Source organism: Triticum urartu, chromosome 3, assembly GCF_003073215.2.
Source record: "Triticum urartu cultivar G1812 chromosome 3, Tu2.1, whole genome shotgun sequence".
In the NCBI taxonomy this organism is placed as follows: Eukaryota; Viridiplantae; Streptophyta; class Magnoliopsida; order Poales; family Poaceae; genus Triticum; species Triticum urartu.
Window position 1 is genome coordinate 461997918 of NC_053024.1, and position 12125 is coordinate 462010042.

Consider the following 12125-nt stretch of genomic DNA (forward strand, 5'->3'; position numbering starts at 1 on the left):
TAAAGGGTGGAAGGCTTGGCCTTATGCCTGGTGTTTTGTTCCACTCTTGCCACCCTAGTTTCCATCATACCGGCGTTATGTTCCTTGATTTTGTGTTCCTTACGCGGTTGAGTTATAATGGGAACCCCTTGACAGTTCACCTTGAATAAAACTCCTCCAGGAAGGCCCAACCTTGGTTTTACCTTTTGCCACCTAGCCTTTTTTCCCTTGGGTTCTGCAGACTCAAGGGTCATCTTTATTTTAACCCCCCCGGGCCAGTGCTTCTCTAAGTGTTGGTCCAACCTGAGCGGTGTTCGGCGCCCCCTGGGCAACCAGGGTCTATGCCAACCCGACGCCTGGCTCATCCGGTGTGCCCTGAGAACGAGATATGTGCAGCTCCTATCGGGATTTGTCGGCACATCCGGGCGGCTTTGCTGGTCTAGTTTTACCAATGTCGAAATGTCTTGTAACCGGGATTCCGAGTCTGATCGGGTCTTCCTGTGAGAAGGAATATCCTTCGTTGACCATGAGAGCTTGTGATGGGCTAAGTTGGGACACCCCTGCAGGTTTTTGAACTTTCGAAAGCCATGCCCGCGGTTATGGGCAGATGGGAATTTGTTAATGTCTGGTTGTAGAGAACTTGACACTTAACTTAATTAAAATGCATGAACCGCGTGTGTAGCCGTGATGGTCTCTTTCCGGTGGAGTCCGGGAAGTGAACACGGTTCTTGTGTTATGTTTTAACGTAAGTAGTTTTAGGATCACTTCTTGATCACTTCTTGTACACGACCGTGCTTTGCTTCTCTTCTCGCTCTCATTTGCGTAAGTTAGCCACCATATATACTTAGTGCTTGCTGCAGCTCCACCTCACTACCCCTTTTCCAACCCATAAGCTTAAATAGTCTTGATCTCGCAGGTGTGAGATTGCTGAGTCCCCGTGGCTCACAAATTACTTCAAACACTTGCAGGTTCCAATGATACCAGTGCAGGTGACGCAACTGAGCTCAAGCGGGAGCTCGATGAAGATCTTGTTTCGTTGTTTTGTTTCGTTTCCTGTTGATCAGTAGTGGAGCCCAGTTGGGTCGATCGGGGATCTATGCATTAGGAGTTGTCTTTCTTTATTTCGTTCCGTAGTCGAACCTTAATTGTATCTGAATGATGTAATGCTATATATATGTATTGTGTGAAGTGGTGATTGTAAACCAACTCTTTATCCCTTTCTTATTTAGTACATGGGATGTGTAAAGATTACCCCTCTTGCGACATGCCTACTATGAGGTTATGCCTCTAAGTCGTGCTCCGACACGTGGGAGATATAGCCGCATCGTGGGTCTTACAGAAGGGTCCGATCACATTCACTTAGCAGAAAAACCAACTTGAAGAAGTAGCCATAAGTGAATGCTGTAGAGGACATAAACTCATATATATATGACGGAAACAGTGAAGACAATGCAAAGTTGAAGAATTTGAACAACTGAGGAATTTCAACTTTTGGTGGTGGTGTGACCCACCGTATAAGAATGATGATTTTAGACACCGCGTACAATTGTCGTAGGGTTCTGAGAATCAAATTCTTCGTTAATTTCTTCACACTTAGAGTGTTATTCTTCATTGATTGAAGAAAAACGTTTCTTCATGTATTGCACATCTAAGTCATAATTTTTGCATAAGTGTTAGGATGAGTGTCCTTTTCAGAGAACATTCGAAGATTCTAGGATATTTGGCTCACACCGCAACTTGCTAAATCTCTTCTCATCCAAGGGCTTTGTGAAGATATCGGCTAGATGTTCTTCAGTCTTCACATGCTCAATAGAAATGTCGCCCTTCAACACACGATCACGAAGAAAATGATGAACAATATGAATGTGCCTTGTCTTCGAGTGCTGAACTGGGTTGTGAGCAATCTTGATGGCACTCTCATTGTCACAGAAGAGAGGCACATTCTTCATGTTGACGCCGTAGTCCTTGAGAGTTTGCTTCATCCATAGCAATTGAGCATAGCAAGAACCAGCGGCAATGTACTCAGCTTCAATGGTAGATAGTGATACGCAGTTCTGTTTCTTCGAGGACCAACAGACCAAACATCGTTTTTGAAAATGACATGTACCAGACGTTGACTTGCGGTCCACAGGATCACCAGCATAGTCAGAGTCAGAATATCCAATGAGATCAAAAGCCGAGCCCTTGGGGTACCATAATCCAAGTGTTGGTGTGTGAGCTAGATATCGAAGAATATGCTACACAGCCTTATGGTGTGATTCCTTCAGTGTAGCTTGAAATCGGGCACACATGCAAACACTAAGCATTATATCTGGCCTAGATGCACATAAGTACAATAAAGAACCAATCATGGAGAGGTATACCTTATGATCGAAGTCAATACCATTTTCATCAGTGCACAGATGGCCATTTGTGGGCATAGGAATCTTGATGCCTTTGCAATCTTGCATGTCGAATTTCCTCAGTACATATTTGAGGTATTTCTCCTGAGATATGAATATGCCATTGCGTTGTTGACGAATTTGAAGACCTAAGGAGAATTTCAACTCTCCATAGACATTTGATATTCTTCACTCATCATATAGGAAAATTCATCACTATAACATTGGTCAGTACAGCCAAAGATAATATCATCAACATATATTTGGCACACAAACAATTCACCATCATAAGATTTAGTGAAAAGAGTAGGGTCGAGTGAACCGGGTTTGAAGCCTTTCTTCATGAGGAATTCCTTCAAAGTATCATACCACGCCCGAGGGGCCTGCTTGAGGAATTATTTCGATGAAACTTTTGCACCTGTTGCTAGACTTGAGGCTATTCGCATATTACTTGCTTATGCTAACCATCATGATATCACTTTATATCAAATGGATGTGAAAAGTGCATTCCTCAATGGTAAGCTTGAGGAAGAAGTATATGTTGCTCAACCCCCAGGTTTTGAAGATCCAAAGAATCCTGACAAAGTCTTCAGACTCAACAAGGCCCTCTATGGCCTCAAGCAGGCCCCACGGGCGTGGTATGATACCTTGAAGGAATTCCTCATGAAGAAAGGCTTCAAACCCGGTTCACTCGACCCTACTCTTTTCACTAAATCTTATGATGGTGAATTGTTTGTGTGCCAAATATATGTTGATGATATTATCTTTGGCTGTACTGACCAACGTTATAGTGATGAATTTGCCTATATGATGAGTGAAGAATATCAAATGTCTATGATGGGAGAGTTGAAATTCTTCTTAGGTCTTCAAATTCGTCAACAACGCAATGGCATATTCATATCTCAGGAGAAATACCTCAAGGATGTACTGAGGAAATTCGACATGCAAGATTGCAAAGGCGTCAAAATTCCTATGCCCACAAATGGCCATCTGTGCACTGATGAAAATGGTATTGACTTCGATCATAAGGTATACCGCTCCATGATTGGTTCTTTATTGTACTTATGTGCATCTAGGCCAGATATAATGCTTAGTGTTTGCATGTGTGCCCGATTTCAAGCTACACCGAAGGAATCACACCATAAGGCTGTGAAGCATATTCTTCGATATCTAGCTCACACACCAACACTTGGATTATGGTACCCCAAGGGCTCGGCTTTTGATCTCATTGGATATTCTGACTCTGACTATGCTGGTGATCGTGTGGACCGCAAGTCAACATCTGGTACATGTCATTTCCTCGGACGATCTTTGGTCTGTTGGTCCTCGAAGAAACAGAACTGCGTATCACTATCTACTGAAGCTGAGTACATTGCCGCTGGTTCTTGCTATGCTCAATTGCTATGGATGAAGCAAACTCTCAAGGACTACGGCGTCAACATGAAGAATGTGCCTCTCTTCTGTGACAATGAGAGTGCCATCAAGATTGCTCACAACCCAGTTCAGCACTCGAAGACAAAGCACATTCAGATTCGTCATCATTTTCTTCGTGATCATGTGTTGAAGGGCGACATTTCTATTGAGCATGTGAAGACTGAAGAACAGCTAGCCGATATCTTCACAAAGCCCTTGGATGAGAAGAGATTTAGCAAGTTGCGGTGTGAGCTAAATATCCTAGAATCTTCGAATGTTCTGAAAAGGACACTCATCCTAACACTTATGCAAAATTGATGACTTAGATGTGCAACACATGAAGAAACGTTTTTCTTCAATCAATGAAGAATAACACTCTAAGTGTGAAGAAATTAACGAAGAATTTGATTCTCAGAACCCTACGATAATTGTACGCGGTGTCTGAAATCATCATTCTTATACGGTGGGTCACGCCACCACCAAAAGTTGAAATTCCTCAGTTGTTCAAATTCTTCAACTTTGCATTGTCTTCACTGTTTCCGTCATATATGAGTTTATGTCCTCTACAGCATTCACTTATGGCTATCTTCAAGTTGGTTTTTCTGCTAAGTGAATGTGATCGGACCCTCTGTAAGCACCCACGATGCGGCTATATCTCCCACGTGTCGGAGCATGACTTAGAGGCATAACCGCATAGTAGGCATGTCGCAAGAGGGGTAATCTTTACACATCCCATGTACTGAATAAGAAAGGGATAAAGAGTTGGCTTACAATAGCCACTTCACACAATACATAAATATAGCATTACGTCATTTAGATACAATCAAGGTTCGACTACGGAACCAAATAAAGAAAGACAACTCCTAATGCATAGATCCCCGATCGTCCCAACTGGGCTCCACTACTGATCAACAGGAAACGAAACAAAACAATGAAACAAGATCTTCATCGAGCTCCTGCTTGAGCTTGGTTGCGTCACCTGCACTGGTATCATCGGCACCTGCAACTGTTTGAAGTAATATGTGAGTCACGGGGACTCACCAATCTCACACCCGCGAGATCAAGACTATTTAAGCTTCTGGGTAGGAAAAGGGGTAGTGAGGTGGAGCTGCAGCAAGCACTAAGCATATATGGTGGCTAATTTACGCAAATGAGAGCGAGAAGAGATGCAAAGCACGGTCGTGAACTAGAAGTGATCAAGAAGTGATCCTGAAACTACTTACGTTCAAACATAACACACGAACCGTGTTCACTTCCTGGACTCCACCGGAAAGGGACCATCACGGCTACACACGCGGTTGATGCACTTTAATTAAGTTAAGTGTCAAGTTCTCTACAACCGGACATTAACAAATTCCCATCTGCCCATAACCGCGGGCATGGCTTTCGAAAGTTCACAACCCTGCAGGGGTGTCCCAACTTAGCCCATCAAAAGCTCTCACGGTCAACGAAGGATATTCCTTCTCGCAAGAAGACCCGATCAGACTCGGAATCCCGGTTACAAGACATTTCGACAATGGTAAAACAAGACCAGCAAAGCCGCCCGGATGTGCCGACAAATCCCGATAGGAGCTGCACATATCTCGTTCTCAGGGCACACCGAATGAGCCAAACGTCGGGTTGCCATAGACCCTGGTTGCCCAGGGGGCGCCGGACATCGCTCAGGTTGGACCAACACTTAGAGAAGCACTGGCCCGGGGGGGGGGTTAAAATAAAGATGACCCTTGAGTCTGTAGAACCCAAGGGAAAAAAGGCTAGGTGGCAAAAGGTAAAACCAAGGTTGGGCCTTGCTGGAGGAGTTTTATTCAAGGCGAACTGTCAAGGGGTTCCCATTATAACCCAACCACGTAAGGAACTTAAAATCAAGGAACATAACACCGGTATGACGGAAACTATGGAGGCAAGAGTGGAACAAAACACGAGGCATAAGGCCGACCCTTCCACCCTTTACCAAGTATATAGATGCATTAATTAAATAAGAGATATTGTTATATCCCAACAATAACCATGTTCCAATATGGAACAAACTCCATCTTCACCTGCAACTAGCAACGCTATAAGAGGGGCTGAGCAAAGCGGTAACATAGCCAAACAACGGTTTGCTAGGATAAGGTGGGTTAGAGGCTTGACATGGCAATATGGGAGGCATGATAAAGCGAGTGGTAGGTATCGCGGCATAGCAAAAGAGCGAGCAACTAGCAAGCAAAGATAGAAGTGATTTCGAGGGTATGGTCTTCTTGCCTAAAATCCCGCAAGGAAGAAGAACGAGTTCATGAAGAAGACAAACGGACGTAGTCGAACTGATCCTCACAAACGCGACATTATTGGAACTAACCCTAAGAAGCAACACTGGAAAGAAGCAAACAACATAGTAAACAACCATCACATAACATGGCATGATGCACAATCAAGTATGATGCATGTCTGGTTTAAATATGCATGGCATGGCAAAGTGCACAAGCAATCCTACAAATTAAGTGGAGCTCAAAATGCAACGAGTTGCATATTGACAAAACACCACGTGACTTATTTAGTTCTCTCTCATTTTGGTACCCATCAATATTAGATGTTGTTAAACATGGAAAAAGGTGGAGCATAGTAAAACTACCTATCTAGGCAAGTTTACATGACACTGGAACAACAAGCAACAATTCCGGTAAAACCTCATATGAATTTATCAATTTGGTGAAACAACAAATTTAAACATTTAAAGGTTATTATCATGATGCGAATGACATGTGCAACTTTATGCAGGTTTTTTGAAAAATGTTGATATGAACATGATATGAAGCATTTTGTCATCGTGGCGGAAACGAAAGGGGTGCCACGGCAACGATAATGAAATGGTGCCACGGCAACATTCCGATTCCGGTAGCTCAGGGAGATACCGGTGCAAAAGGAAAAGTGAAGGGAGCGTGTCATGCAAGGATGGTGGGGTGCTCCCGGATACTGGGTTCGCACATGTTGGTGACAAGGCAAAAGAGGGGCAATGTGCACTGACAATTCGGACTCGAGGCGAACAAGAGTGCATCTCATACAACAGGCATTCATTCACGGGCGGTCCTCTCGGGGTTATACCTTCGAAGCGTGCAAGCGGGACAGTTCGGGTTCGGGTTCGGTGCAAGTAGAGCAAGTAGGTGTTCTCGGGACGACGGTAGGGGTACACGTTTCGAAGGTGAACTTGACGAATTCGAACCCCTTCGGGGTTGTCGTGGTACTTGGGGTCTTCGGACTCGTCAATCTCGTTCTTGCAACGGTAGTGGAGCACGGTCGTCGTGGAAGTGGTTGTACACATTGTCTTGTCGAGTCCATGGCGAGGGTAGTTGTTCACTTGACGGTGTTTGGCAATGGTCGTGGTACACGGATCGTAGACGTTCGGGTCTTCCATAGAGGTACTAGATGCATCTCGGATGTATAGTCGTACATGCACGTAGAAGAACTTGACGGGTCCCGTGTGTAGTCGTTCTCCACGATTCCGTGTAGTTGTTCACATCTTCGTGCTGTAGTCGAAACGAGTTCATACTTGGGTTTCCTGGAACTTGGCAGGCACGAGGTGCAAGAGAGGAAATCGGGAGGCGACGCTGGACGGCAGAGACGACACGGGCTCGTGCTCCTGCGAGACTTCGCCCAGCGGCGAAGCTGCTCTGGCTAGGCACGAGGAGGGGAAGCAGAGCAGGCAGCATGGAGCTACGACGGGGCGGCAACCGGCAACAGCTCCGGTGGCCGGCATGGTTGAGGACGGAGGCAAAGAAGCGAGGCTCGCGAGCAGAGGATGCAGGGTCGAGCCGACTCGGGCGCGTGCTCCAGCAAAGGTTGGTCGGCGACGCGTCTGAGGCGAGGGAGGAGCACGTTGGAGCGGAGAGCTCCTCCTGGTCGCGGTGGCGCTGGCCCGCGATGGCTGCAAGGCGACGAGCTTGGCACGCCGGGGTGTGACGGGGCCCTGCCGGAGGGTCCTGGAGGTGGGGTAGCAGGCCAGCGGTGGAGGAGCTTGGGCGCGGTACATGGATGTCTGACTGCGAGGCCATGAGAGGCACATCGAGAAGGGCGCGTCTCCTGGAGCGTGCGGGGATGGAAGGAGTGGCGCGAGGACGGCAGAGGCGTGGTGCCTTGCTCCTCTCCCTGGCGAAGCAGGGAAGGAGGGGATCGAGGGAGAGGGCGCTGCGAGCGAGAGAGAGGGAGGTGCAGGTGGTTTGGACATGGGAGCGAGAGGTGGGGGTTCGAACGAGAGGTGAGGAGGGGATCGAGCGAATGGAGATGGAGATCGGGCCTCTCCTGGCGGCGCTGGTGGGAGGATGAGGGAAGGGAGTGGGAATCGGGCTAGGTTAGAATTATAGGTAGTTGGGCCGGGGGAGTGGGCCTTGGAGCCGGCCCAGTGGGAAGGGCGGCAGCTAGGCCTTGGCCAACTGGTGCGGCCGCTGGGCTCCCTCTCACCTTACTTCTTGTCTATTGCCCGGAAAAGAAAAAAAACCACAAAGGAAAAAGAAAAAGAAAGGAAGGGTGGATACATGATTTGGGCATGGAGATAAATTGCTTGGGCTCGCAAAAAATGCTCTTGTTCCGAGAAAAATGGAGTGGGCAAGATTGCAAGATAAGAATTCAAACTCATTTGAATTTAATTCAAATGGGTTTGAACTAGGGCTTGGTTATAGAAGTGTCCAAAATGTTGAGGTTTTTGGCGTAGCTCCGGAATAAGATGATAGAATTTATGGCAAGGTTGGAGACCAAGAATTAAGATAGCAAAGGCATTGGGATTTTTGCAAGTGTGTTATGGTTAATTTCAAATTAAAGAAATATTGAATATAGCTCCCTACTATCGGGAGGATATGTTTTAAAGAGAAACCTCCATGTGAATTCCCTCGATTTAAATAGATTGAAAGATCTATGCAATTTATTTAGTTGAGTTGAGATGCAAAGATTAATGACATGATGGCATGATGACATGATGCAATGCACAAGATGCAATGATGAATGCAACAAACCAACAACTCACAAGACGGAACACGGAAAAACATGGAAGGCATCTGAAGCTCCGGTCTTGGGGCGTCACGACTTCCCCCTCTATGCTATACTCAACCCAATCTGTTCACAAATTCTTCATGTGCGTTCTATTTGAAACTCGTTCAAAATCTTCACTGTGTCCTTGTCAGCTGAAGAAGTTGCGAACAGAACTTTAAAACTTATCTTATCAAAATTTTCGGCTTTGCCGCTCAAACCGTTTTGCATCCCACGATATACTTATCTATTCACCCACGATCTAACACTATCTCCACTTCTCAGTACGTGGGTGACACATGTCATGCGAATGAGAAGGGTCAGGGGCACGTTCGTCCAAATTCTTCGAGCGAACGGTTTTTCACCGTGGCTATAAATACCCCTCTTCCCCTTCCTCACTTCCTTTACTCTGCTCGACCTCTCTCCAGCTCAAGCTTCTCAAACCCTAGCACCGCCGCTACTTCATCGTCGACGGTGAGGAAGAGCTTCACTACCTCGACCTCATCGCCGCCGTACTCGCGCCGGCCGCGGAAATCATCACTCCGCCGCCGCCGTAGTTGTCTTCCTCCGCCAAGTTAGGGCGTGGAAGATCCGCACTGACGAACTTCACATCTCCACACTCCAGTTCGTCGTATTCTTCGTCCAGGGTAATTAAAAGTTACTTTTACTTCCCTCGTTGATTCAAATGATTTCTATAAAATCCTCAAAGGTGTTTTTCTTCATATCTTCACACACTAAAACACCTCACATATCATCTGTTCTTGATTCGTTTCTCTAAGCTATGTTTTTCTTCAAGATTCCTCAAATGTGTGGATTTTTGATCTACACATCTCTGGAACATAAGACAAAGAACGCTTAGTGAAATTCTTCAAGACTCATCTGGTCAAATTCCTCAAACTTGTTCTTTTAACAAAACCTTCTGAGAACGCATATGACCTCTCCAAATTCCTCACAACTATACTCTGTTCACAGGTACTCATGTCCGTTGCTGAATCACTAGGTTCTCATCAACTTAACTCATTTGCAACGTTCCTCGAAGAAAATTTGCATACTTCTTCAGAGAATTCGATTGTTAAAATTCCTCAATTGAAGAAAATGGCTGATGGAAAGAAGCCACAAAAGGGAGGAAAGATGCCTGAGGTCAACACAGCGTTTGAAATCCCTGATGACATCTATGCTGGGTACTGCACACCTCCTGAGGAAGACAAAAATCAGCGCAAGGTGTGCATACAGAGGATAGAGAGGAGATGGGCTAGAGAGTGGAGGGAGTACAGATATGTCACTCCCAAATACATGAAGAAATTCACACTCAATTCTCCAGGCCCAAGACCTCCATTGGCACCTGGCCAAATAGCTGATCCCACCAGCCTCAAGCGTGGTGAGGATTATCCTGATGAATGGGCCAAGCGCCAGGCCAAGTTGGCTAGACAAGCCAAAGAAGCTATGAGGAAATTCAAAGAAGACTCTGCTGCTACTGCCGCTGAGGCCTCTGTCAAGCCTAAGAAGGCCATGTCAGATAAGCCTGCGCACAAGCCAAGTGTTTCGCCTTCAGTGCCCTTGTCGGTGTCAAAACTGGCAGATCTCGGGTAGGGGGTCCCGAACTGTGCGTCTAAGGCGGATGATAACAGGAGGCAGGGGACACGATGTTTTACCAAGGTTCGGTCCCTCTTGATGGAGGTAAAACCCTATGTCCTGCTTGATTATTCTTGATAATATGAGTAGTACAAGAGTTGATCTACAACGAGATCAGAGAGGCTAAACCCTAGAAGCTAGCCTATGGTATGATTGTATGTTGTCCTACAGACTAAAACCCTCCGGTTTATATAGACACCGGAGGGGGCTAGGGTTACACAGGTTCAGTTACAAAGAAGGAGATCTACATATCCGTATTGCCAAGCTTGCCTTCCACGCCAAGGAGAGTCCCATCCGGAGACGACACGAAGTCTTCAATCTTGTATCTTCATAGTCCAACAGTCCGGCCAAAGGATATAATCCGGCTGTCCGGATACCCCCTAATCCAGGACTCCCTTAGTAGCCCCCGAACCAGGCTTCAATGACGTCAAGTCCGACACGCAGTACTGTCTTCGACATTGCAAGGCGGGTTCCTCTCCAAATTTTGAATATTTGTTAAGAAGTGTCCGGCCCCATAAATGTTGGACCTCTTGGCTTCGCGCCTAATAAGGGCTATCTCCCACATGTCGAATGAATATGAGGAGTCAGGGCGTTTTTACATTCGCCCCCCTAGCCAGATAAATAAATTGTCTATTAAAGGGATGGGGATTCTTAGATTCAATCCACATCATCCTCCCCCAGCGAGAATCCATCGAAGCGCGCTTCAGAAAAATCCACTCCAGCATGGCCGACCTCCGCAGCTCCTCTCCTGCCCCCGTAGCCCTAAGCCCGGTGATTGGGAGAGGTGTTCTGTCCCACACAGTCGATTAGTCAAACTGTAGACTAAGGGATTTCTCCCTCCAGCGTATATGGTTCCCGTCCGAGCTGGGCTCGCCACCTATAATGTCAGGGAGCAAACGAAGAGCTTCCCAACCCCTCTACAGGGGAGCAGGTATGCCTTGTTCCTTACTTATTAAGGGGACTCGGATTTCCAATTCATCCGTTCCTCCGCGGGCTCCTGGAGTTTTACGGCCTCCAACTACATAATTTCACCCCTGCTTCCATATTACACATCGCCGGCTATGTTGCCCTCTGTGAGTTATTCCTGGGCTGCGAGGCTCATTTCGAGCTGTGGAAAAGGTTATTTTGCCTTGTCCCCAACACACAGGAGGGGTCACTTTATCAAGTGGGCGGAGCTGAAATATGGCGCATCACCAAAACCGGATACCTGTCCGGTACTCCAAAGAAGACGTCCGAGGACTGGCCTTCGGAATGGTTTTATATGGAGGACGCCCCCCTTCCGGACCCTGTTCGGCGGGGTCTTTGTCGGCGTTCTAGGAACGAGGGTCCCCAGACTTGCCTGCCTGCGGCCTGCGGCGTGACCCAAAAGGGGGCCCAACGCGGCTCATCTTCATCAACACAGACCCAAGACCCTCGCGAGGGGCCCGGCCTCGTGGGGCGGACAACACGGAGCTTCCTCAGGCACGGCCTCATTAGGCTGGCTCGCGAGGAGGCGGAGAGATCAAGGCGGGGTACCTCACGAGGTGCCCGTGACGCAAGCCATGACGACCAAGGGCGCCAGGCGGGCGTCAGCCGCGCAGTGTCCACCTTTCCTCTTTGGTGCAAAGGGAGCAAGCGCAGGCGAGAGCATCAAGCAAAGGCACCCGTTTCGGTGCAACGAGACCAAGACCAGTCCAACGGTAGGGAGGAAGTCATTGTGGAGCCCAAGCCAGCGTCACCACCAGAGTC